Here is a 26,517-nt window from a genome sequence, read left to right as displayed (position 1 = left end):
CGCTACATGGAGGGATGCCTGGGAGATCTGAGAGATGAGGTGTGTGTCCCTTATTTAGATGATGTGTTAGTGTTTAGCTCCAGCTTTGAACAACACATCCAAAACGTTAGACAGGTACTTCAGCGGCAAAGAGAGAGTGGTATAAAACTGAGGCCAAAGAAATGTGACTTTTTCAAAAGTGAGGTCTGTTATGTGGGTCGAGTAATCTCTGCAGAGGGATACAAGATGAATCCCAAAGAGGGGGAAGCAGTTCAAGCACTGAAACATGAGACACCAACCACTGTGCGAGAGGTGAGAAAGCTGATGGGTTTCCTCAGTTACTATAGATCCTATATACCAGACTTCTCCAGGATAGCCAAGCCTCTTTACGAACTGTTAGCAAAGCCCAAGTCTGAACAGACGCAAAGCCAAAAGAGAAGGAATGTAAGCCGTAAGTCTGCTCAGTTGCCACCGTCCTATCCTGTCCAGTGGACAATAATTCACCAAGACATACTGAACAGAATGGTGGACCAGCTGACAAATCCACCAGTGATGGCATATCCAGACCTGGAGAAACCCTTTGTTCTTCACGTGGATGCCTCAGAAGAGGGCTTAGGTGCAGTTTTGTACCAGCGTAAAGAGGGTGTTCTTAGGGTCATTGCCTATGGCTCACGGACACTGTCACCGGCAGAAAAGAATTACAAGCTACATTCTGGCAAATTAGAATTCTTGGCACTAAAATGGGCCATCACGGAACGTTTTCGTGACTATCTGTTCCATGCACCTGACTTTGTTGTATATAGTGACAATAATCCCTTGACGTATGTCACAAGGTCAGCTAAACTCAACGCAGCAGGACATCGCTGGGTGGCAGAGCTGGCGGATTATAGATTCACATTAAAGTACAGACCCGGAACAGCAAACAGGGATGCAGATTTCCTGTCACGAAGACAAAAGCCCATTGAAGAGATCATGCGAGAGTGCACAGAGGAATGCCCTCAGGAAGCTATCAAATGCATCGGAAACGCTGTAGAAAAAGATAAAACCGAGGATGTTGATTGGATCTCTGCTGTCACATGTAACATTGATGCACTGCCAGATGGGTGTAACATCTTAGAGCCAATCCAGCCCCTTGCAGTGGAAGACATCAGAGTTGCTCAAAATGCAGACTTAGCCATTAGCAGAGTTCTGGCTTTGAAAAAAACACATGCATCCTTGAAACATAAAGACAAGATGGCAGAAAGTGACGCAGTGAGACAACTTCTCCGAGAGTGGCCCCGTCTAAGGATTGATGGAGATGGCATCCTCAAAAGAGAGACTGCGGCAAGAAAGCAGTTAGTTGTTCCTGAGTCCCTGAAGCCTATTGTGTACAAACATCTCCACGTGGAAATGGGACACTTGGGTGCTGATCGAATGATGGCACTCGCAAGAGAACGGTTCTTCTGGCCAAAAATGAGACAGGCAATGGAACACTATGTTACCCAGATGTGTCGCTGCATAAAAAGGAAAAAACCAAACAGAATAATCAGGACACCTATCCAAAGCATTGAGACTTCTGCACCGTTTGAAATGATATCCATTGACTACGTACACTTGGACAAGTGTAAAGGGGGTGAGGAGTATATACTTGTAGTTGTGGATCATTTTACCAAATACGCACAGGCCTACGCAACAAAGGACAAGTCTGGGAAGACCGCAGCCAGAAAACTCTTTGATGATTTTATTATGCGTTTTGGTTTCCCATCCAAGATACATCATGATCAGGGAAAAGAGTTTGAAAATACTCTCTTTCGTAAGCTACAAGACTACTCTGGTATCCGCCATTCACGCACTTCACCATATCACCCTCAAGCTAATCCTGCAGAGCGCTTCAACAGAACGTTGCTGGGTATGTTGCGCACGCTTGAAGAGTCTCAGAAGTCAAGGTGGAAAGAACACCTAAACAAAGTGGTCCATGCTTATAACTCAACTGTTCATGAAGCGACGGGATTCTCTCCATTCTTCCTTCTTTTTGGTCGTGAGCCAACTTTACCAGTCGATCTAATGTTCCCCAAGAAAGGAGGAGAAAGGAACCAGTCACAGACTGACTATGCAGAGAAGTGGAGAGAGGTCATGCATGAAGCCTATGCTATTGCGAGGCAAAACATGAAGAAAAGTGCAAGGAGAGGACAGAAAAATTACAATCAGCGCACATGGAGTTCTGTTCTGGAGCCAGGTGATCATGTTCTGGTGAGAAATCTCACACCCAGAGGCGGTACTGGAAAGCTACGTAGCCACTGGGAAGAGATGATTCATGTTGTCAAGGGAAGAAAAGGCCCTGATAGTCCAGTATACGTGATTGAACCATCCCAAGGAACAGGGAGAAGACGAGTGTTACATCGTAACTTACTTCTACCATGCCCTTATCTGGTTGACGAGCCAGAAAGTCATGAACCCGACCTTGGAGAGAAAAGCAAAAGAAGAAAAGCAAAACAGACAACAAGAAAGGATCATACAGCCAGACATGATACTTACCGAACAGACACCGACAGTTCCAGTGAGGAGGAGTATTGTCTCTGGACAGCAGAGAGACATGCTAAGACACCTCTGAATGCTGAAGCAGAAGAGTTCTGTCCAGGAACAGAGATACTCAGAGACAGGCCTGAGAGGGTGCTTGTACCAGAGTTACAGCCTGAAAAAGAGCCTATTGAGGAGAGACATAGCTCTGAGAGAGAGATTGATGTGCCAGCTGTTGAATCAGAGGATGAGCAAAGTGATACTGAGATGTGGAGGAACAGGCCAAGGAGAGCTAGGCAGCCCAGGCGTATCTACACCTATGACCAGCTAGGCCAGCCAACCTTTCAACAGCTGAAGACTTACCATGTTGGTGTGAAGACATCTGCAGGAACTGCCTGTGACTCCTCTGCCAGATCATCATTTGTGTATCCTTTCTATCATGCAAAGATATAAAACACTCAGAGATAATCTTAGTATGTTAGTTTATAGTTAATGTTTATCAATCACAAGTTACAGTTCATGGTAATAGCTAACACGTAATACAGAACAGGAAATCTGGATAGTTATTTAAGTAATAAGTACAGAAATGAGTTATTATCCTAGTATATTGGAATTAAGACAGTAGTGTAATATACGAACAGTAGTTACAGGAACAGTAGTTGTGTGTACACTTACGGTATAGATTACTAAATGCATGGCTTTTGAATATGTAGACACATAAGTCTGGGTGTACATGGTATTTTCCTTGTCCCTTTTGTGAAGATTGGGGGGCCCACCAATACTTCAATGGATTATTCACCCTTTCATACTAATGGACTATGGATACTTAGTCTAGTATTGCTGCCATGAGAGACTTGAGAAAAAAAAAAAAGAATACTGAGAGATAATATGTTGATCAGCCTGTAATGTATGATGCGTGCAGAAATACTTAACTGTTTACTTACCTTCCACTATGTGTTCTGTTATAGAGACATTGTTTTATTAATAATGTGAAGATAGGAAAGAAAATGTTTGGAGACATTTTTTTTTTGTTAGTGGGGGAGGGTGTTGCGACCTAGAAGTATAGAAGTATTGTTTTATAATTTTATAGTTTCATAATGGGTATATGTTTAGAATTCTGTAAGGGAAAGCATTATAATTTCATTTGATAAATATTCTGGATATTATTCGGGTATATGTTACTGAGAGGTGAAAGTTCAGTTACGATGATGTCATCAGCCAGCGCACGCGCAGAAGGGGGAGAAACAGAGACGAGTGAAGTAATCGTCTAAAATATCACTGATGCATGAAGATTTTGTGTTGCTTTGTGTAAAAAAATAATTCCAACAGAACTGGCAAAATAAAGTTGCAAAAGAGAAGACGGAGTCTGTTTTAAGGGTGCAACACCAGCAAAGTGTCTATATGTGTCCACACTACACAGTGTTACATTTACACTTTTGAAAGTGTTAATTTTTTAACACTAATTTTCTGTTAATTCAACACTGTATATTGTTAAAAGTTAGCACTATTCAACACTTAACATTGTTGTTTTTACACCACACTAGTGTTAGTGTTAAATTACAGTGTTATTGAGTAATACTTTTAATTTTACACCAACACCAGTGTAGTGTGAATACAACAACATTAAGTGTTAAAATACCGTTCAGCAATAACATTATTGAGTGTCAATACAAATAGGCTACCTCTAGAGCTGCTTCCAATCCTACTAAAGACAAATGGCAGAAAATGGAACAAACACACTTTATTAAGGTACACAGCAAAAAAGCCAGTGTACATTTAACTCAAATTGAGCCAAATTTAACACTCCCGAAATGTATAAATGACATTTTGGAGTTAATATAATGCTTTTGAAAGTGTGAAATATATACATTACTCATGGAGTACATTTTGTTAAAACAGTAAACAGTAAGCTAACAGTACAGTTCAGTGCATAGTTGTTTCACAGAGCAGGAAAGGCTGTGCAGATCCAACTTTCTCAAAATCCTGTAGTGCTGGTTCCCTAGACAACACAAAACCAGACCAATTACAATTAATACTTTGTGTTCAATCATCTTAAATTTTCGTGACTCAAACAATAAACTATTTTGGTTAGATTAAAGGAGAAGTTCACTTTTAAAAAAACTTTTGCTGATAATTTACTGACCCCCATGTCATCCAAGATGTCCATGTCTTTCTTTCTTAAGTCGAAAGAAATTAAGGTTTTTGATGAAAACATTCCAGGATTTCCCCCCATATTATGGAGTCCAATGGGACCCAAACGGTTCAAGGTCCAAATGACAGTTTCAGTGCAGCTTCAAAGGGCTTTAAACGATACCAGACGATGAATAAGGGTCTTATCTAGCGAAACGATCGGTCATTTCAAAAATAAATAAAAAAGTTTAAGTTTTATAAGCACAAATGTTCGCCTTGCTCTGTTCTGTGATGCGCGTTCGTGACGTCACGTAATACGCAATTACGTTGAAAAGGTCACGCTTGACGTGTTTACAAATGTGCGGAAGGAGGACCATATACACATTTTCAAATGTATTTGTGTCAGTTTATCATTTAAAATGCACTGAAACTGTCATTTGGACCTTGAACCATTTGGGTCCCATTGGACTCCATAATATGGGGGGAAATCCTGGAATGTTTTCATCAAAAACCTTAATTTATTTTCGACTGAAGAAAGAAAGACATGGACATCTTGGATGACATGGGGGTGAGTAAATTATCAGCAAAAGTTTTTTTTAAAGTGAACTTCCCCTTTAAGACTTGAATTTACTGATTTCCAAGTAAATTAAAGACTTAATTCATCCAAAAATGTAAATTCTGTCATTAATTATTCACCCTTATGTTGTTCCAAACCAGTAAGAGTTTTGCTCATCTTCGGAACACTTAAGATATTTTTTATAAAATTTCTGTCCCTTCATCGACAGCCTATTCAACGACCACTTCCAAAGGCTCAGAAAGGTATAAAGGAAATCATAAGTAATCCATGTGACTCAAGTGGTTTAACTTCAATTATTATTATTTTTTAATGAAGCAACAAGAGTGCTTTGTTTGCACGAAAAAACAACAAAAAAAAAAAACCTTAACTGTATTTACAAATTATTAATCTTCGCTGCACACTCACTTAACAACATCTGCTTTCACATCAACAACATGCACAACTCGTAATGTTCTCATGAACGCATGTTGGAAATTAATATTTTATAAATTAAGTGGTAAATGTTTTGTTGCTGCAAACACAGCACTTGCGTAGTTTAATAAGATGTAAGTTAAACCACTGGAGTCGCATGGAGTACTTGATGTACCTTTACACCTTTCTGGGGCTTGAACGTGGTAGTTACGTGGACTGTCAATGGAGGGACAGGAAGCTCTCAGATTTCATTAAAAATATCCTCATTTGTGTTGTGAAGATAAAAGAAAGTCTTACATGTTTGGAACAAGATGAGGGGAAGTAATGACATAATTTCAATTTGTAGGTGAACTAACCCTTTACGAATAAATTTAGACACGCACCTTAAAAAACCTCACTAAATAGTCAGCTGATGGAAGAATCTTTGTTCCCTTCTTGTGACTTTATGATGTTGGGGGCAGGTGATGGGCAAGGTTAATATTTGTATGCATGGATTCTAGCTAATAACTTTAAAATTATTTAGAGAGTATGACCAGGATTTAGATATTTAATTTAATTTATTCTTAACATTTTACTATCAGCTGTGTACAATATGATAGGCTACTCTAGGTTTCAATGTAGTTTGGGACATTGGTGTTACTGTAAATTTAAATACATTAGTACGAAATGACCGCGAAAAATAACCACAAGCTGCCGTTTTATGAATAACTCTAGTCTTCAGTTCCCTGCAACGTTGAGGGCGCGCAGGCCTTTGCATCGCGTCGCTGTGTCTGTCGGCGAAGTTTTCGCCATAAATATCTGGTTAGTGATGAATCTTTATATATTTTTTATGCAAACTAAATAGTAGCAGGTTATGTTAGTTTAGAAGAACTGCCCGCGGCTTATGTTCTATAACGCCTGTAACGCGGATTTCCTTCATGATGATAGCTAGCCTACTTGATTATTAAATGTAATTTTATAAACATAGATTGCATATGTAGCCTCTTATAAGGTCAGAATGATCTAATAATTGTGTTATTTACCATTTTAAGTCGGTGGAAGCGCCTGCGCGTTCATTATATATATATATATATATATATATATATATATATATATATATATATATATATATCATACCGTTGGGAATTGAAAATCGATATCCTGAAATCGGATACCCAAGGTTAGGATTCGGATTCTTGTTATAAAATTAAATTTTCGATTCCTCTTATTGATTTATTGGCGCTTATTTTTGTCTAAATCAGAATATTCTTTTACACGTCTGTGAGGACCTGACCTGGCGATCTGCCAGGACCTTGTGCAGTTACCTCAGTCTATGTTCATTCATACACTTTTGTTACAAATTGATCTCTATTAGTAACACCAATGGCTTTTTATTTTGCACAAGTGATGGTTTAGAGCTTTGACTTAGAGCTTATTGTGATGTGACTTATTACAGATGATGCTACATATTGTGATCACTCTTGATTCAGTTGGAAAATATATAGGCTATATATATTTTTTGTGTTTACAGGTTTCTTGTCAGGATAAATCCTGAAAATTCGAAATGAACATCACAGTTCCAGGTGAGCAGAAAGAGTGCGAAGGTTGTTCGGAGGAAGACCATGGCCTGGAATCAGGGACTTTGCAGAATATGATTGGCAAAATCATTAAGGTAAGAGTAATATTAGGGATGTGCAGCGGAGCCCATATCTTTAGAAATGATTTGTGTCTGAATCTGTATTTAGAAAAATCCAAAAAGGGTGGAAATGACTTAAACCATACATTTTTCAAATTGATAGTCTGTTTTATAATGTAATTATGTTCCCTTCACAGTTTCCATTTAACAAATATGCCTTGTATAAGTCAAATAATTTTTATTTTTATATTATAATTTTTACACCTCTTTAAATAAGTTTTAATTAAAACATGAAATGGTAAAAAATAGGGTTGAGTGATATGGTCAAAAATCATCTTGATAAAATGTTTCATATCAGTCAGTATTGATAATTATCACAATCAATGTCAAATATTTATTTATTTTAAGTTTTAAATGTTCTCAAACATACATTAAATAATGAAGACAACAGGTAAAGTTAAAATATAATGAAATGTAATAGGGGTGGGAATCTTTTTGATTCAACAATTCGATTCAAATCGATTCTTTGGGTCACGATTTGATTCAAAAGAGGCGGTACTTTTGAAATTGGGAATTCTCTTTTGAATCAAATTTCATTTTGATATATGCATAGAATAGATTTAAAATCTATGATCAAATCTAAAATCAAATCTATGCATATATCTAAATGAAATTTGATTCAAAATCGAGAATCGAACAGAAATGATCAGCAGCTACTGTTAGCCCCAATCAAGTGCATTTCAAGCGCAGACACATTTCATTTATAAATGGCCGTGCCCACTCTTCCGTGAAAAATAAAGTGGATACCATAGGAAAAAAAAATTCTCCTAAAAAGGTGTTGATAATGTGAGTTAGGTTTTTTTTATTATTAGTTTTGCCTCTGATTGATTTGTGCTTATCATTCCTTGCAGGATTATCAGAAGTGTTGTCACTCTTCTACCACTTGACACCATCACTACCCCCGTTGAGGAGGGTTGAGGAGATCCCCCGTTCTATGTGAAGCGCTTTGAGTGCCGAGAAAAGCGCTATATAAATGTAATGAATTATTAAATGAATTATTATTATTATTACCCTCCTTACCTGGCCTTCATCCTCACCTGTCTTGCTTTCTTTCTAAGTTTCTTTTTTACCTGTTCAGGATAATTTTTGCATGAATTGAAATACATGAATTGTTCACTGATCTTAATTATTAAATATATATTGTTCATTAGTCTTCTTTTAAAACAGATTTTTATTGTTGTATCATATTACATTATTATTATTAAAAATACACAATAAACCTTGTTGTGCAGTTAAAGCATCAATTGTTCTTTTTTCTATTTCCCATTAACAGTTAAAATAATATTCCTACAGATTTTCTACATATTCTACAGGTAACACAGTAGCACTATAAAAGTAATAAAATAACACTTCATAACTGTATAATACTATACAGTATTATTAAAAATCAACGGTGTAATACTGTGTTTTAACGTGGTAAAAAATTACAGTAAAATAATGTATTTAATTTTACAGTATGCTTAACAGTACTGTATTTAGTGTTACAGTAATTTTACTGTTGAATGAAATACAGCAACTACTGGATAATTGTTGCCAGTAAGTTACTGTTAATTTGACAATAAATTTTTTACAGTGTATCTGTAAAATCTGACCCTCACCAGGTTCTTGTCTGTACAGCCTGGTTAGCCTCATGGTGCAGCATGGAAATGCTCCTAGCAAACACAAATAGCAAAATCAATACATTTAAACATTAAAGCATATCCAAACATCAACCAAAATTGAATCTGATAAATACATTTTCATAAACATTTAATCTTAAAGAATTACTTACACATTCTAAGAAAATGTGTTTTTCAGTTAACGTTAGGTTTCAGTTAAGATAAGTTAAGTTAATGCCTGGCTCACACTACAGGAGTTTTAGGCCGATTTATGCCCGATTTACCCCTCCCGAGAATCTGAGAAAAAATCTTGTCGAGGACCTCGATCAGTTCCGATGTTCGGCGCAGATTATCTGGTAATGTGAGGCGTTCACAGATCGAATCTTGCCCCTCCCGATCTGCTCTCACACAAATCGGGCTCGCCCCGATCATATCAAACATGTTTGATATTTATCTGGATGAGCAAGATTGTGATTATGTCAGTGCTGTCAAAAAGACAGCACCCTACTATGGGATCAAATTCCCGCCAAATATATAGCGGTCACGTATAAAAAAATAATAAGCGTGATTAAAAAATGTAAAAACACATGTAAAAATATATTGCACAAACTGAAAAAAAAATGCAAAATGATCAGAATAGCAAACAACGTGGTCACGGATCAAAATATAATAAGCGTGAATCAAGAAATAACAAGCATAAAAACTTTAAACACATTAAAAGTTATTTTGCACAAAACTTAAACTTATGCTCATGCTTTCTTAAAAAGTATGTTTTCTTTGGTTTTATTACTGTGTACTTTGTGCTTTCTTGCATTTACTGCTCATATTTTACTCTTTTGTACGCTTGTGCTTTTTTTCTCGTCGCTCTTCTTTCTATGTTCTGCGCTTGCTTTCCCAAATGTTGCAATTCGAGTTTAATGTAAATTTGGGCGGGCTTAAGCTTCACCATTGGTCCACTAGTTCTAGATTGACAGCTACTCCTCTAGCCAATCAATCGAAGAGGGGAGGTGACATCACACCAATGTGACTCGTGGCTACTGATGCTTTGTTATACAGGAGAAGACGACCATCAACTGATGGCAAAAATGTTTCCGTGGCAGGACACCTTTAAACCGCATGTGTGCCTGCAACTCAACCTGTTGCCGGTATACGTATACCTGGCAATATGGTATCGTTAAATTCGTCATCCTAACGACGACCTGTTACAGTTATGCCTGTCTGCTGATGATCCATCATTCACCTCTAATGCACTGGACCTGGCACCGCGAGCGTCGATCTTCTCCGAGCAGTAACTTGCCACCATCTACTGGCCGTTTTACTTTCATATTTAATCAATAACAAGGATGGGTAACGTCGGTCCTGGGTGCAGAGTTTAGCTCCTCCAACCCTAATCAAACACACCTGAACCAGCTAATCATCGTCTTGAGGATATTTAAGACAGGTGAGGTTTTTAATCGGAGTTGACGCTAAACTCTGCAGAACAGCGGCACTCTAGAAACGTTACCTATCGCTGATGGAGATGTTGCTGTATTCAAATTTTGAGCTATATTTAAAACATTAATCCTAAAGTAATATGCAATTATGTAGCTATGCAAGTAAACACAAGTTTGTAATAAATCACTGTTTTAAATTAAACTTGTTTCTGTATATCTTATCTGTAACACAATCATTTTCATTAATCTTGTCAAATTTGGCGAGGTTAATAAAAAAAGGTAGGCAATGCGTAGCGGTGACAGGTCAAAGTCCTAAAGTCTTCAGACAATGGCCGTTTTTAACTTAGTTTTTGCAACGAATTGTAGCGTTTCATAACTGCAGGATGTTTTACTTACAGCAGCCTTAGCTTGTGCCACCGAGATGTTGTAGCAAATCTCGCGATATTGCAAAATCCAACGATATGATATATTATCTCGCGATAAAGTAGCCATTTTCCTGTTTTTCTACAACCACCAGACGGGCTCTGACTGCAACCACGCATAGCAACGACGAGGCGAGCAGGATTTGAGGGTGCATTGTTGTGTTGCCGAATTACTAAAAATCTGCTGTTGGGTAAGTACATTTTGTATTATAAATGTAACATTACACATTCTCTGCTTCAACAGAGTATCCGCCTTCAATCAAGTTAACGCTTGTCAATGGAGAGGGGACAGACTCTTTACAAAGAGTTTACAAGTACAAATTAAATGTACGAGAGTCTGGTAGAACCAGGCTAATTTTTTTCTGCCGGTGAGACCAAATTTTGTTATAGGTCAAAATTTGGGACCGCAACATTTGCCCAGCAGCGAATGGTAAAAAAAATAAATGAAAGCGGAACGAAACTGCGCTACTCGTTTGTGCTTACGGACCGTTTATTAGTTCGGACCATTTAGGATATTTCATGAGTCAGGAGGTGTTTTGCATAAATGTTAACATAATATCCCAAAGCGTTTCTGTGATTTACTGTGTTTATATCTTACACTACCATAAAATCAACTATTTGTGCAGGTGAGGTTAATGCACAATGAAAATAGTCAAGTATCAGGAAGGAGACTAACTTTACCTGATTCCTCACCTATGGCCTCAGCTTTAAATACTTAAGTAATGCTTTATGGCCGTGCCTTTTTGCATAATGAATATAAATCCTGTCTGTATGCAAAGAACGAATCTTCAGTTTTTGATCATATTTGAAATGTATTGTGAGTGTATTATTGTCACTTGGAGGGCAGTTTATGTGCTCTCTATATTAAGGCAGTTAATGGCTCAGGTTTGCTCTGTTACAAAGTTGCTCTCTAACCATACTCTAAGATTACCAATTTTGTAATCACTTAAGTGAAATTTTTAAAACGTGATTTTGTTTGTTGTGCTTGACGAAATTACATTAAGTTTCCATTTTTCTTTCAGGGTCACATAACGAACAGCCATCTGTCAGACCGAGAATTCAGGAATCCTTCTCCAGGCCATCTGGCAGAACCAAAGAGACATTGCATTTGTTTCTTGTTTAATGTCCTTCATAAAAGTGTGTTTTTTTTGTTGTTGTTTTTTTTTACCATATAGTTATGGTGTTTATTGATTAAAGTGTCCTTTCTTACCTTAAATATTTTTCACCCATTTGTTTTTAATGTCTCCAGTTCCAAATTCTGCATTATCATCCCAGTCCCAGAGGACACCCCATTTTATGTGAGAACTTTGCGATTTGCATCTTATTTTATACACAAAATACCTTAAATGCAAACATACATTTTTCTAAATAATTGTTCATAAAGTTACACATATAGAGCCTAAAATGTCTGTCATTGCTCAATAAAAAGCTAAAGTACAGCCAGCTAATTTTATAGTAACTAATGCAGTATTACACTGTGAAGTGTATAATTTGAACAGCAGTCTTATCACTTCACAATTTAACATATGTAGACCAGGTGTAGCCAACCCTGGTCCTCCAGAGCCACTGCCCTGCTTGTTTTCCAGCTATTCCTGCCCTTCCAGCTTCTGACTGACAGCACACCTGATCCATTATTAGTCAGCAGGAAGTTGGGCAGGGATAGTTTGGAGACCAGCAGGAGAGTGGCTTTCGAGGACCAGGGTTGGCTACCTTGGATTTAGTCATTGTGAATGATTATTATATGGCTAGTTGGCTACAATAGTTGACTATGTCCAATTGGATTACAAGAAGTCTAAATCTTTGCTACATCCACAAAGTAGTTAAAATAAAACAATATTGTTTACTGTTTTTATTTAACTACCCTCTTATTTAAGTTTTTGTGTGTTTTGTTTTCATTAACAGAATTTCCAAATGTTGTCTTGGCTCTGGACCGCTGCATTCGGGAGAGAGCACAGAAGTGAGGTTATGTGTGTTAATGGTCTTCTCCAGCCATGGGGTTGTCCTATCCGAAATTGAATTTACATTTTACAAATCTTTACATTTTGAAATAACTGGCACCAGACTCTCAAGGAGTGCTTACCCCATGTCAACTGAAAGTGAAAGAAATATTATATATTTCGGTAACACTTTAGAATACTGTATCTTACTTACTGCATAACTAATAAGGAATTATTGAAGAACTAATAGGTAATTATTCATTAACTACTTCTTCACTACTGTTAACTACTAAGGAAGATGTGTTAACTAATCAGTATGTAATATATTTTTATGATTGTGTTAAGTAACAGTTAGTTAATCAATAAATAATGAATTCTGTCATAACTCTTGAAGAACTACTACTAATTATCTACTAATTAAGGTTCAAGAAAAATAACTAAGAAGTAACTACTAATGAACAGTCATACAAAACTAACCTCAGATTAGTTTTTATATTTTATATACAGTACTGTGTGTGTCTGTTTTCCTCAGCATAGAATGCCATTGAGTAAATTCATGTTTGAGGCAATGACTGAGGGAAACTGAAAATAGGGAACTTATTAGTAATTCATAAATAATTATCAAATAATTCTTCAGGAATTACTTAGAACCTGGAACAGTATTCTAAAGTGAGAATATAGGGAACTCATTAGTAATTAATAAATAATTATCAAATAATTATCCAGGAATTAGACTACTTATAACCTGAAATAGTATTCTTAAGTGAACATATAAGGAAATTAATTGGTAATTAACAAATAATTATTAGATAATTCTTCAGGAATTACTTGGAACCTGGAACAGTATTCTAAAGTGAGAATATAGGGAACTCATTAGTAATTAATAAATAATTATCAAATAATTATCCAGGAATTAGGCTACTTATAACCTGAAATAGTATTCTTAAGTGAACATATAAGGAAATTAATTGGTAATTAACAAATAATTATTAGATAATTCTTCAGGAATTACTTGGAACCTGGAACAGTATTCTAAAGTGAGAATATAGGGAACTCATTAGTAATTAATACAGAATTACCACATACTTCTGACTCAAATCAAACTTACTGTAAAAAACATATTATTAACAGTATTATCTAAACCTTTGTAAAATAGATAAGTTATCATACATTATGATACATTTTGCTAATTAAATAAAAAGTTTGCTTATTTGCAGATCAATATATAGCCTAGTAAATGTCTGCACTTATCTTTCTTATTAGTGCTGAAGAATGACTAAAACTGGCTAGAAAATAAAATAAAAAACATTGATCAGTGCTTTTTACTTTTCAAGTAATTACCTTTGTACATTTACTAAGATAATTTTGAAAATGAATAGGCCAATAGTTTATCATTTTACTGGAGTAATATTTTATTGGGTTATCTGTACTTTTACTCAAGTTCTTGATTTGTGTACTTCATCCACCACTCCACTGCTAAAATAAAACGGTTTATTGTAGTAACCACTGTGTATGACTGTTCATTAGTAGTTACTTCTTAGTTATTTTTCTTGCACATTAATTAATAGATAATTAATAATAGTTCTTCAAGAGTTATGACATAATTCATTAGTTATTGATTAACTAACTGAAACTTAACACAATCATACAATTCTATTACATACTAATTAGTTAACACATCTTCCTTAGTAGTTAACAGTAGTGACTTAAGTGTTAATAAATAATTATCTATTAGTTCCTCAATAATTCCTTATTAGTTATGCAGTAAGTAAGATACAGTATTCTAAAGTGTTACCTATATTTCTAATTATTGTGAACAGCGTGATTTATTATTATTATTTTTTTTTATTATTTTTTTTGTAAGATATAATCAGAGATTGATTTGGTAAATATGGATGATGCTCAAAGACTGAGCTGGCTGTTCACATGTGAAACATAAATTAGCCAATTATCTTGATCTTATCTCTTTTTTTTTCACTATTCGAACACATTTAATGCAGAACATCATTTTTTGGCATACGATTATTATGCAGTAAAATAACATGGTTATTTTCCAACATTTTCAACAAAAAAAAAGTACATTTACCTAGAAATTAGCCTTTTTTTTTTTTTTTTTTAAACCATATTCTCTTTCCTCAGATGCTGTGATGAGGTGGAGCCCAAATGCTACAGACTCAGACATTGATGCAGCAGTGGAGGAACACCTGAAGAATGCTCCAGAAACAGCTGAGGGTGGTGGATTTAAAAAATGAGCCATAAAACAAAAACCATAAAGCCATAAACTTCGTAGACTCTAAAAACTTTTATTTATGGCTGTTTAACAGTAATGCAAGACTGTTAGTAACTGAAACTTAGTACTGCCACAGCTCTGACTTCTATTCATCAATGATGGAATATAGAAAGACTCTAAAAATAGAATGCATTGACTGTTCCTGTACTTTTGTTATATTCTGGTTTGATTAATGTCTGCTTAACCTTAATGTGAAACTGTTAGAGAAAATGCCATTACCACAGAATTTACCACATTGTATTATATCTAACAACTGGAAGACATTTCAAATGTAATATTCACAATAAAATGTTGTGCTAAATTATAGCACTATTTTTTGCTTCAGTCCACAAATAATGTGTTGATGTACACGTGATTAAACGGTTTTATAGACGTTCAGGTCTGACCGGACCGATTTTGGACCTTTTTAGAGCCTTTGTCAAGATGTGTAAAAATAGCCTAAATGATTGCCTTTCACGATGTTACACAATATGGGTGTGATTATTTTATATGCAGGATTATATATATATATATATATCTTATAAACATCCAGAAGAACTAAAAAAATAAACCCATTTAGACGTCCAGAGACGCGCAGAAAAGACGTGGAATTCACAGCCAGACGACGTCAAAGACGTCGGTTCAACTTTCATTTTGGAACTATTTTTCAACCATGACGGGACGTCTCGGACGGACGTCTTTTCAACGGTCATTAAACGTCCAAATGTTTGCTGGGATGGCTTATCTCAAATTTTGTTACAAACTATATTTAGACTATTCATATGTTGGTGTATCGATGAGCTATAAAGTAGTTTGATTAAAAAAGAAATCATTGAATAAAATTGACGATACCCAGCAAACATTTGGACGTTTAATTACACGCCATGAAGTGCGTATCATATGAACGTGAAAGTTGCGTATCATATACATGCAAAAACTTTGTCTTGCCTTGATGATTTATTTCCACTTATGAGGCTAGTGATTGCTGCATAAGAATTATAACATATTACTACTAATCTTGGTTTTACATCCTCTACCCACTGCACTCAAAAAAATGACTCATTGGACAAACTCAATTTAATTGATGGCAGGATTTCCATCCAATAAATATGTGTAGCCCCAACTTATAAAAAACTAATTCATGCAATGAAATGTAATTAAGTTGGTCCAACTCAATTTTGACTAACTTAAGTGAGTTGGTCCAACTCAATTATGAGCAACTTAAATGAGTTGGTCCAACTCAATTTTGACCAACTTAAATGAGTTGGTCCAACTCAATTTTGATCAAATAGTTTAGATGAAATGGATACATTTAAAAATAAGTTTTATGCTTCTTAAACTTAAATTAGAACATTTCATTGAAAAATCAATTAGGAAATCCTTATTTTGTACCCCATAGAGACAAGAGACAAATCTTGATCGAGATGTTTTTATTTAAAACTCAATAGTGCAATAGTTATTTAATGTGAAAAGTACTTAGAAAAATGCAAGTACACATTTTAAAGCCTTTTTCCAAACATGTACAAATGTCTTTGTTCTTACTGAAAACAAAGGAAGATATGTTAAAGAATATGGGAAACTGAACAGTTCTGGGCCACCATTGACTTCCATAGTAGGAAGAAAAAACAACAACTATGAAAGTCAATGGTGGCCCAGAACTGTTAAGTTTCCCATATTCTTTAGCACATCTTCCTTTGTGTTCAACAGAACAAATACATTTATACAGGTTTGGAACAACCCCGGGATCAGTAAATGATGACAGAATTTTCATTTTTGGGTGAACTATCCCTAAAGACAAGAACGACTAAGTAGAAATACACACAAAAAGTGTGTAAGAAAAAGCATGTAAGAGTGTTAAAAAAAATAAAAATAATAATGTGTGGTGTGTGTGCGTGCATAAGGATGTTAATGACTCAATATACAACAATGTATTCTCAAATAATTCTCATTGTGTTCTCAAAAAAAGTGCACATCTCATGCAAACAGCTTGATTTTAAGTTGCTGGATTTTTGCATTCAGCCTATGTCCATCCAAGTTCATTAGGATTTTCTGGATAAACTTGAAGGTTTACTTGAGGTTGTCAGGAAAATTAAGATCAAGAGCATAAATGAGACCGAACAGCATGATGAATGCCAGGATCACGCAGTCTAGGTCCCTCAAAACCTTAATGCCCTCGATCACAACTCCTATGTCTTCTGTACAATCTCCTCTTTGGATTTTGTAAATCCCCATTTTCTGCATCCTCAGTGGCCTGGACAAAACACAAAACACTTTGGTTAAGCCCAGGTGAATTTGACCCTTTATATTTTAAAAGTAATAAGCAAATTGCATTGCTACTTTTCACTTCTACTATTACATTGTTGGCTGCCATTTATTTCCATTTTATGGACATAGACATACACATCTGAAAACTTCTACAAATTCTATTGTGTTCAGATGAACAATGAAAGGCATACACAAAGTTATTACCCCTGCAAAATTATTCCTATTAAAAATATTATTTTATTAAAATGAAAAAAAATATATATATATTATTATTCCACTAATACCTATTTTATTGTGAAATGAAAATGAAAATTGAGCATTTAATAATAATCAATCATATATTCTTTTAAAACAAAAGTATTAACAGAATTGTTGTTACAGTGAGGAAAATAAGTATTTGAACACCCTGCTATTTTGCAAGTTCTCCCACTTAGAAATCATGGAGGGGTCTGAAATTGTCATCGTAGGTGCATGTCCACTGTGAGAGACATAATCTAAAAAAAAAAATCCAGAAATCACAATGTATGATTTTTTAACTATTTATTTGTATGAGACAGCTGCAAATAAGTATTTGAACACCTGAGAAAATCAATGTTAATATTTGGTACAGTAGCCTTTGTTTGCAATTACAGAGGTCAAACGTTTCCTGTAGTTTTTCACCAGGTTTGCACACACTGCAGGAGGGATTTTGGCCCACTCCTCCACACAGATCTTCTCTAGATCAGTCAGTTACACTAAAGGCACCGGGGTGGCGGTGTCACTGGCTTGGGCCCTCCATCGCTGCTCGCAGCTATATTTATATGAGGAGCTCTTTTCCAAAACGGGATAAATCCATTTCAGTAGTTTTCAGGAAAATTACATTTTTTACCTAGACCCACACATTTTGTGAATATTCAATTTATCCTAATTAAAATGTTTTTTTGGCTCAGTCTGAACACGTTGAACAATGATTATTAAATCAAACAACAATATTGTTGATGATAAATTCAAAGTTTATTTATTTATTTTTCAAAACGCTATAAATCCATCAATTAAAAAAAAGAAAAAAAAAGATGGTTTGTCTTTTAAAGGAGAACTTGGTAACTTTTTTAACTTAATAAAACTGTCTAGAAATCATTTGGATGGTTAAACTACCTGTTCTGGTGATATTGGTGACTTTCCCCGCTCCCCCCAGCGTTCCCAGGCGGAAAACCAACCTTGCAACTTGGGCACTACCGTCCCGGCAAAATAGAAACTGGAAGTCTCGTGAGAAACGTGAACGAGCGCGAAACACGAATCGCTTTACGGCAATTCAGCATAAACACACACGCATGTATGATGTATTACCAGATTACCCACCTCGGTAGACAAAGCTCCACACGATTCAGTTGGCTTGCTCCGATCAAAACAAACGCACATGAGCAGCGGTAGAGAGGGGGAGGAGGCCGCCGCAAGTGAGTTTTTTACGACCGTGTTGTGACGTATACGCCCCCCCACAGCTGTAGGGGGAGCTCGTGGGGAAAACATGCGACAACATAAGGGAAAATCAGCGAAGAAGTGACTAGAGTTCGCTAGAGTTGCCGAGTTCTCCTTTAAAAAACAAACCAGAGAACATGCAACATATAATCAGGTACTCATAGTATAAATGAATATAAATTAAATAAGTGCAAATGCATGAAATAAATAAAAGCCAAATAAAATAAATAGTAAAATAAAATAAAATAAATAGTAAAAATAAAATACATATTTCCAGTGACATGTTCTAATATTGTCCACCACATAAAACAAATAATTTAAAAATAACGCACATACAAATACCAGTCCTTAAATACAACAATGTTAAAAATACATTCAAATCATTTAGTAACACATTTAGGCTATTAGGCTATTAGAACTATTCAGTACTTTTAATGTCACGTTAGCAGGCTTCTTTACAGGAAAATATCTTTATCGCGAGGGGGAAACCTACAAAACAGTATTATACTAGTCAATTCTGAAACGAAAGTTGTACTCACCAAACACTTTTATGAAGGTCGCCTTGCAAACGGGCACATTCTCCGGATGTCTGTTGCACAAAAGACTGTACTTAACAGATACGTTCCGGTCTTTTTGTTTGTTAATGTCCTGGACTTTCGGACGCTTCCTTGTCACTTGCGTGATGTCCAGGAGATGAAGTATGGCCTGGTCCTGGTCAACCTTGTTTTGTTATTCATAAAAATAGTTGAAATTTACCATCAGATCGTCCGGCAACAGCCTCCCGGCCTGACAGAAACCTTTGGCGGCAGCTTTGTGTTGACATCCCACTGTTGGTATTAACGCGCCACCAGAGTGACGAACCTTCTTTTTTTGTTGTTTTTTGTGATTTTCTTTGTCCAGTCTGCGTTTTCTACCCCCAGGTGTAGGTCTCACTGGCTCATCAAGGCCATCAAAAGTGTTACTACAGTTTAAAGCACTCATTTTGAGAAATGAATGAACATAAACAAAGTAACAAACCTCTGTTCAGATCGCCGCCTATTTGGATTGCATAGAACGCTCACCGAATTCTGATTGGTTGAGAGGATATATCCCGTTTAGGCTAAAAATAGGTTTGGCGCTTATCTCGTTTTGGAAAGAAACTGCATCTTGCAGTACATTTTAAACAAGTAAATATAGCGATTTGTCATGAAACGTTGATGGAGCAGTGAATAGGTCCAGTACACAGCAAAATGACATGACACACTGAAAAAAAAAAATATAAATAAATAAATAAATAAATAAATATATATACATATATATATTTATATATATATATATATATATATATATATATATATATATATATCAGACAAGTAATATTCTCTGTCTTGTCCCTTAATGTTTTTTATATATATATATATATATATATATATATATATATATGTGTGTGTGTGTGTGTGTGGCGCGGGCGCGATCGAACAGTGGAAACATAAAAATATAGGCTACTCCGTAATTTTATTCATACAGGACATCATTTAAATTGCAATGTGTTTACTTATTTTTATGTACACTCACAATAAAACACAACATTGTGCTTTTGTAAAAAAACATTCAAGCAATCCCACCCCCGAAATGGCGCCATTTTTAAAATGAAACTAAAATGCTCACGGCTGCATGGGCAATATGTGTCTACAGTGAGGAACGAGCAGAACAGAGTGAATGTTTTTTAGTTCATTCCTACTGGACGTCCGTATTTCACTTTCGCTTTTAAGGTAGCGTTCTAAAAGCCCCCACCGCACTGTCACACATCGATTAACCAGTGTGAAAAAATTCTGAGTCACATCGCTAATATATTTATATATAAATACAATATACAATGGGCCTACCTGATTTTGAACACAAGTGGGCAGTATAGCCCTATGTATGACTTTTCTTTTTACTAAATAGCTCATTCTGGCTGTTTTTAAACTTGTACATAATTCTTGAATTAAAAAAAAAAACTGAATAAACCCAAAACTGGGTTTAGATCTGATATTTGTATAATTTTATATAAAAATAAATAGTGTATAATTAAATTTTTAGAAGATCTGAGACGTTTTCTGATTCCTTTTTTGACATTACTTTAATCCCTCGCCATAGCAAAACCGTTTGAGATATTCAATATCCGTTCACAATTTAGCATCTTTAATGTATTTTCATCATGTTGAAAAAGTTTGGTGTGAATAAAATAAACCAATTAGCAGGAGTGGGTAAAAATGCAGAGGCTGAATTTGCAAATAAATCCACATTCAAACCAAAATATCTGACTTCCTCTTGGTCAGAGCTAATGATTGTAAATTAGAAAGTTGTCCGACTCGATGAGACCAATATACTTACTGATTTTTATAATTGTGGGTAAACCTAACCCCCCCACTTTTGTCAAAAACATTTTGAAAGTGACACACTTCCTGCTACCAGTTGGTGGCGCTATAACTTTGACTCACAATAGTTACATCCATCTGATTGGCCTCTTACCACCAACACACTGCTGAAGTTTCATCAAGATCAGTTAATGTATGCAGAAGTTATACCACTTCGTGTTTCTCTTTTCTCGCCATAAATGCGTTTCCACGCCACGGCCAAACCGTTCGAGATATCAAAAATCCGTCCGCAATTTAGAATCCTCAATGTCTTGACTTCATGCACACAGAGTTTGGTGGCGATTTAATTAATTTTCTAGGAGGAGTGTTTCAAATTCCATAGCAAACATTCTCCAAACAACACATAATAGCTGACTTCCTGTTGGACGGAGCTAATAACTTAGAGTGCGGAAGTTGTTCGGCCCGATGAGATCTATATGTTTACCGAGTTTCATATTAATTCATGCAAGTGTGTTTGATATATGGACCAAGTTTTCAGACCGTGTTCAAGGGGGCGCTGTTGAGCCCCCCTGCCACGCCCGGTTACCAGCTTCAGCCCGGCACTGATGGTCGTGGGTTCTGAACTGTGTGCAAAGTTTCAAGAGTTTTTGAGCATGTTAAGGACCCCAAAAGCCCCTGAAACCTTGAAAAACTAAGATTAAATGGAATAGACAAATCCCCCACCCCCACCCCCCTACACACACACACACAGAGACGTAGGCTAGAGGCAGAGAGAGAGGGAGAAAATCCTCTTTCAAACCAAAATATCTGACTTTCTGTTGGTCGGAGCTAAGGAGTATAAATAAGAAAGTTGTCCGGCTTGATGAGAACAATATACGTACCAAGTTTTGTGATTCTAGGAAAAACTAAGCCCCCATTTTTGACTAAAGGTGGCGCTACTGAGCCATTCCACCACACCCGTTTCTGAAACTTTGCACATGTCTACTGGCTAATAAATGTGATGTGTCTGTCGAGTTTCATCCAATTTCAAGCATGCTAAGAGTCTCAAAAACATCAAAAAAGAATATTAAAGTTTGATGTGTTGCCATGGCAACAGTATCTAAGATATTAATAATCCTTTCACAGGTCTACATCTGCCGTGTGTCTACATTATACACATACATTTTGAAGCAAATCGGGTAAAAATAAGAGAGTGATTTCAAAGCATTTTGAAAGTGACACACTTCCTGCTGCCAGTTGGTGGCGCTATAACTTTGACTCACAATAGTTACATCCATCTGATCGGCCTCTTACCACGAACACACTGCTAAAGTTTCATCAAGATCAGTTAATGTATGCAGAAGTTATAACACTTTGTCTCCTCTCTTTTCTCGCCATAAATTTGTTTCCTCGCCACGGCCAAACCGTTCGAGATATCAAAAATCCGTCTGCAATTTAGCATCCTCAATGTCTTGACTTCATGCTGACTGAGTTTGGAGGTGATTGAATGAATTCTCTAGGAGGAGTACATCACATTCCACAGCAAGCGTTTTCCAAACAACCCATAATAGCCGACTTCCTGTTGGGCTGGCGTGAAACTTGACAGAGGGAAAGTTGTTCGGCCCGATGAAATCTATATGTGTACCGAGTTTCATATTAATTCATGCAAGTGTGTTTGATATATGAACCAAGTTTTCAGACCCTGTTCAAGAGGGGGCGCTGTTGAGCCCCCCTGCCACGCCCGTTTCTTAAACTTTTCACATGTCTACTGGATAATAAGTGTTATGTGTCTGTCGAGTTTTATCCAATTTCAAGCATGCTAAGAGTCTCAAACGCAACCGAAAAGAATATTAAAATTTGATGCGTTGCCACGGCAACAGTATCTAAGATATCAATAATCCTTTCACAGGTCTACATCTGCCGGGTGTTTACATTATACACATAAAGTTTGAAGCAAATCGGGTAAAAGTAAGAGGGTGACTTCAAAGCATTTTGAAAGTGACACACTTCCTGCTGCCAGTTGGTGGCGCTATAACTTTGACTCACAATAGTCACATCCATGTGATCGGCCTCTTACAACGAACACACTGCGGAAGTTTCATCAAGATCAGTTAATGTATGCAGAAGTTATAACACACTTCCTGTGTCCCATTATTCGCCATAAATTTGTTTCCTCGCCACGGCCAAACCGTTCGAGATATCAAAAATCTGTTCGCAAGAATTCATCCTCAATGTCTTGACTTCATTCACACCGAGTTTGGTGGCGATCGGATGAAATCCCTAGGAGGAGTATTTCACATTCCATTGTATGCGTTTTCCAAACAACGTATAATAACCGACTTCCTGTTGGGCTTTTGTAAAACTTAGAGCACGAAAGTTGTTCGGCCCGATGAGATCTATATTAGAGTTCTCAACGGGTCGGGTCGGCCCGACAAACCCGACGGGACCCGCGGGTTCGGGCCGAAAATATAATCAAATGGCTCGGGTCGGGTCGGACCTCGGGCTTAATCTTTTCCGCTCAGTAAAAAAAAAAAAAAAAAACATTTATTAATCATCGCTGCTGGTCACCGTAAAGAAAGTCTGGCTGCTGCGTGTAACGTGCATCATGGAGAGGGGCGGGGGCAGACCTGACGCCGCTGCGTGCACGCCTTTAGCCTGGAGAAGAAGATGGAGTTGGTGAGAAGTAAACTTGCCGCAGGTGAATTCACCGTCGCTACTACAGCCTATTTATATATTTAAAGTGTATTGTTTCAGTTGTTTGTATTGTTTGTATTGTTAAAAGGCGTGAACATTAAAGGTTGATTTGAATTCCCGTCTGCTGGTCATGATAATACGTGTATGAGAGAAAAAAAAACCGACGCGGCGTCAGGCCGCGGGTCGGGTTCGGGCAGATAATTCATGTTTATGTGTCGGGTTACATCGGGTCCGGGCTTTAAAAGCCAATGGCCGGTTCGGGTCGGGTTGTAATTTTCAGGCCCGTTGAGAACTCTAATCTATATGTGTACTGAGTTTCATATTATTACATGCAAGCGTGTTTGATTTATGGACCAAGTTTTCGGACCCCATTCCAGGGGGCGCTGTCGAGCCCCCCTGCCACGCCCCGGTACCAGCTTAAGCCCGGCCCTGATGGCCGCAGGTTCTGACGTGTGTGCAAAATTTCAAGAGTTTTTGAGCATGTTAAGGGCCCCAAAAGTGGCAAAAAGGCAAAAAAAAAAATAATGAAAAAAAAAAAAAAAAAAAAAAAAAATCCTTACGGAAACAATAGGGCCTTCGCCCTTTCAGGGCTTGGGCCCTAATAATCCTTCCGGAAACAATAGGGCCTTCGCCCTTTCAGGGCTTGGGCCCTAAAAACAATTTCTTACAACGAAAAGAACCTAATAACGACTAAAATAAAACACTACATAACATGTTTACTTACTTCACTCTGCTGAAATAGAGCTGGCCATTGATTCTTGAACACCTCTATCATGGGCATTGGCTGACGACAATGGGTTTGAAGTCTATTAATGAATGTGGAATGTGGATTGTGTTTCCGGTATCTGTGGGTGTTAAATGTACTGTAAATATTACTTTCAAATGCACATCCTACAAACATACACTGAACTGTTTCATTATGCCTGAGATGTCCATTTATGTGTTGAAAATAATCTTTCTGTTGCTAGCTCCTTGCATGAACACACATGATACTGGAATGTTGTTAATTCTTCTGGCTTTGGAGTTTCCTGTTTAGCATGTATTTTGTATGTGTGATTAAGAAGCTTACTCCATGTACTAAACGTGCATGGGCAATCTGTGTATGGACATGGATAGCGAAAACTGCCCCTAAAGCACACATGAGTCTGCCTAAAATGCTGCAGAAACAAATACCTGCTAGCTAGTTTCGATGGACACATTCTTTGCACTAAAAAAGAAACAATCCTAAAAAGAAGAATAAAAAGTATAATAAGATACCATATTTAACAAATGACACAAGCAGCCTAAATCAGAATATTTGAATATGACTTACTATAAATAGGAGGTTGCTGTTCACCTGGTCATGTTCATAAAACTGTGAAAGAGAAGATGTTGATTAGGAGTGGGAACCAGTATTCACATGAAAATATGCTTTTTGTTTACATGGTTCTGTTTTACCCAACTTGTTCACTTAAAGGATTAGTTCACCTCAAAATGAAAATTTCCTGATAATTTACTCACCCCAATGCCATCCAAGATGTTCATGTCTTTCTTTCTTCAGTGGAAAATAAATTAAGTTTTTTGAGGAAAACATTTCAGGATTTTTCTCCACACAATGGACTTCAACGGTAACCAAATAGTTGAAGTCCAAATCAATGCAATTTCTAAGGGCTCTGAAATGCTTCAAAGGGCTCTGCATGATCCCAGCTGAGGAAAAGGGTCTTATCTAGCGAAACGATCAGTCGTTCGTTTTCTAAAAAAAAAAAAAAATCCTGAAATGTTTTCCTCAAAAAACTTAATTTCTTTTCCACTGAAAAAAGAAAGACATGAACATCTTGTATGACATTAGGGTGAGTAAATTATCAGGAAATTTTCATTTTGAGGTGAACTAATCCCTTAATATGACACTTCACAATTCTCTCAAGTAATTAAATTGATTTTAAAATAATTTTAAATGTTTACTTGGTACAATTGTCTATATGCATATCTATAGCATGCATTGTGTTTCATCGTGCAATTAATACGCAAAAATGACTTTTTATATCATATTATACGCCATCAAAGTGCGCATGTAATATAGATAGATAGATAGATAGATAGATAGATAGATAGATAGATAGATAGATGCTTATTTTTTTGAGAAACGAATGGGAGTTCACAGAATACATAGATCGATAATTTCAACAAATATGCGTTTTATAGCGTTAATCAAATAGCGTGTTTACTGCCAAAACAGACGACTATCGTCCATTCTGTCACATTTTTCAGGTGTTCTGATGTAACGTTAACTTAGGCTAACCCGTCTGTCACACCTTGGGCAGCTCAGCTACGATGTTGTAAATAGGTAGTTTACATAATCAAAGTAATCTTAATATTGTGATTGTGAAACACGGAACACCTCACTTCATGATTTTATGGTGAAATGTCTTATTTTTCATGTTAGACAGGTCAAATTTGATCAAGAAAAACGCACTGTGGCCAATTCAGCGTGAGTGAGTGACGCAGCTAAAAATAGACTCGGCGCCGAAACAATCGCGGCGATCGCAAGCCTCCAATTCATTTTATGACGGATCAATCCAGCTAGCAAGCCAATTCGCTCCGTGCACAAAATGGCGACCGTTGACGTTTCGACCTTGAGTGTGTGGGCCAGTACTTCCGGTGAAAACTTCCGGTGATCTGACAGCGAGAGCGGGAGACAGCGAGAGCGAGAGACAGCAGCGACCGAGTTCCATTACCACAGCGATATTTTTCACAATGAGTGTTTTTAGGATTCAAGAGAGGTGACTTGCCTTTCAGAGGGTGACAGCCTCAGCACTTCATCGCTGTGTGCCGTTATGTACCATGTCGTCACGTTACAGAGAAGTCAGCTTTCATGCATT

General features: G+C 36.7%; 3 protein-coding genes and 1 long non-coding RNA gene across 4 annotated transcripts in view; 2 read left to right on the top strand and 2 right to left on the bottom strand.

The window, feature by feature from the left end:
• The window catches only part of LOC311085752 (uncharacterized protein), a 333,708-nt gene that overhangs the window by 146,208 nt on the left and 160,983 nt on the right, over positions 1-26,517 (top strand). The window lies entirely within an intron of this gene.
• The window catches only part of LOC311085787 (uncharacterized protein), a 219,676-nt gene that overhangs the window by 48,659 nt on the left and 144,500 nt on the right, over positions 1-26,517 (top strand). The gene's annotated exons all lie outside the window — the stretch shown is intronic.
• LOC311085740 (uncharacterized protein) overlaps positions 1-26,517 on the bottom strand; it is a 294,139-nt gene that overhangs the window by 138,804 nt on the left and 128,818 nt on the right. The gene's annotated exons all lie outside the window — the stretch shown is intronic.
• On the bottom strand, positions 24,393-25,014 carry LOC311084120. The gene is made up of 3 exons (XR_014606440.1): positions 24,972-25,014; positions 24,833-24,883; positions 24,393-24,504 (listed from the first exon to the last, which is right to left on the bottom strand). It is a non-coding gene; the product is annotated as an uncharacterized lncRNA (long non-coding RNA).

The sequence above is a fragment of the Abramis brama genome (genome assembly GCF_963993115.1).
Source record: "Abramis brama genome assembly, chromosome: 6".
Taxonomy (NCBI): Eukaryota; Metazoa; Chordata; class Actinopteri; order Cypriniformes; family Leuciscidae; genus Abramis; species Abramis brama.
Note: the sequence above shows the minus strand (reverse complement) of the source record. Positions and strands in the feature narration are given on the sequence as shown.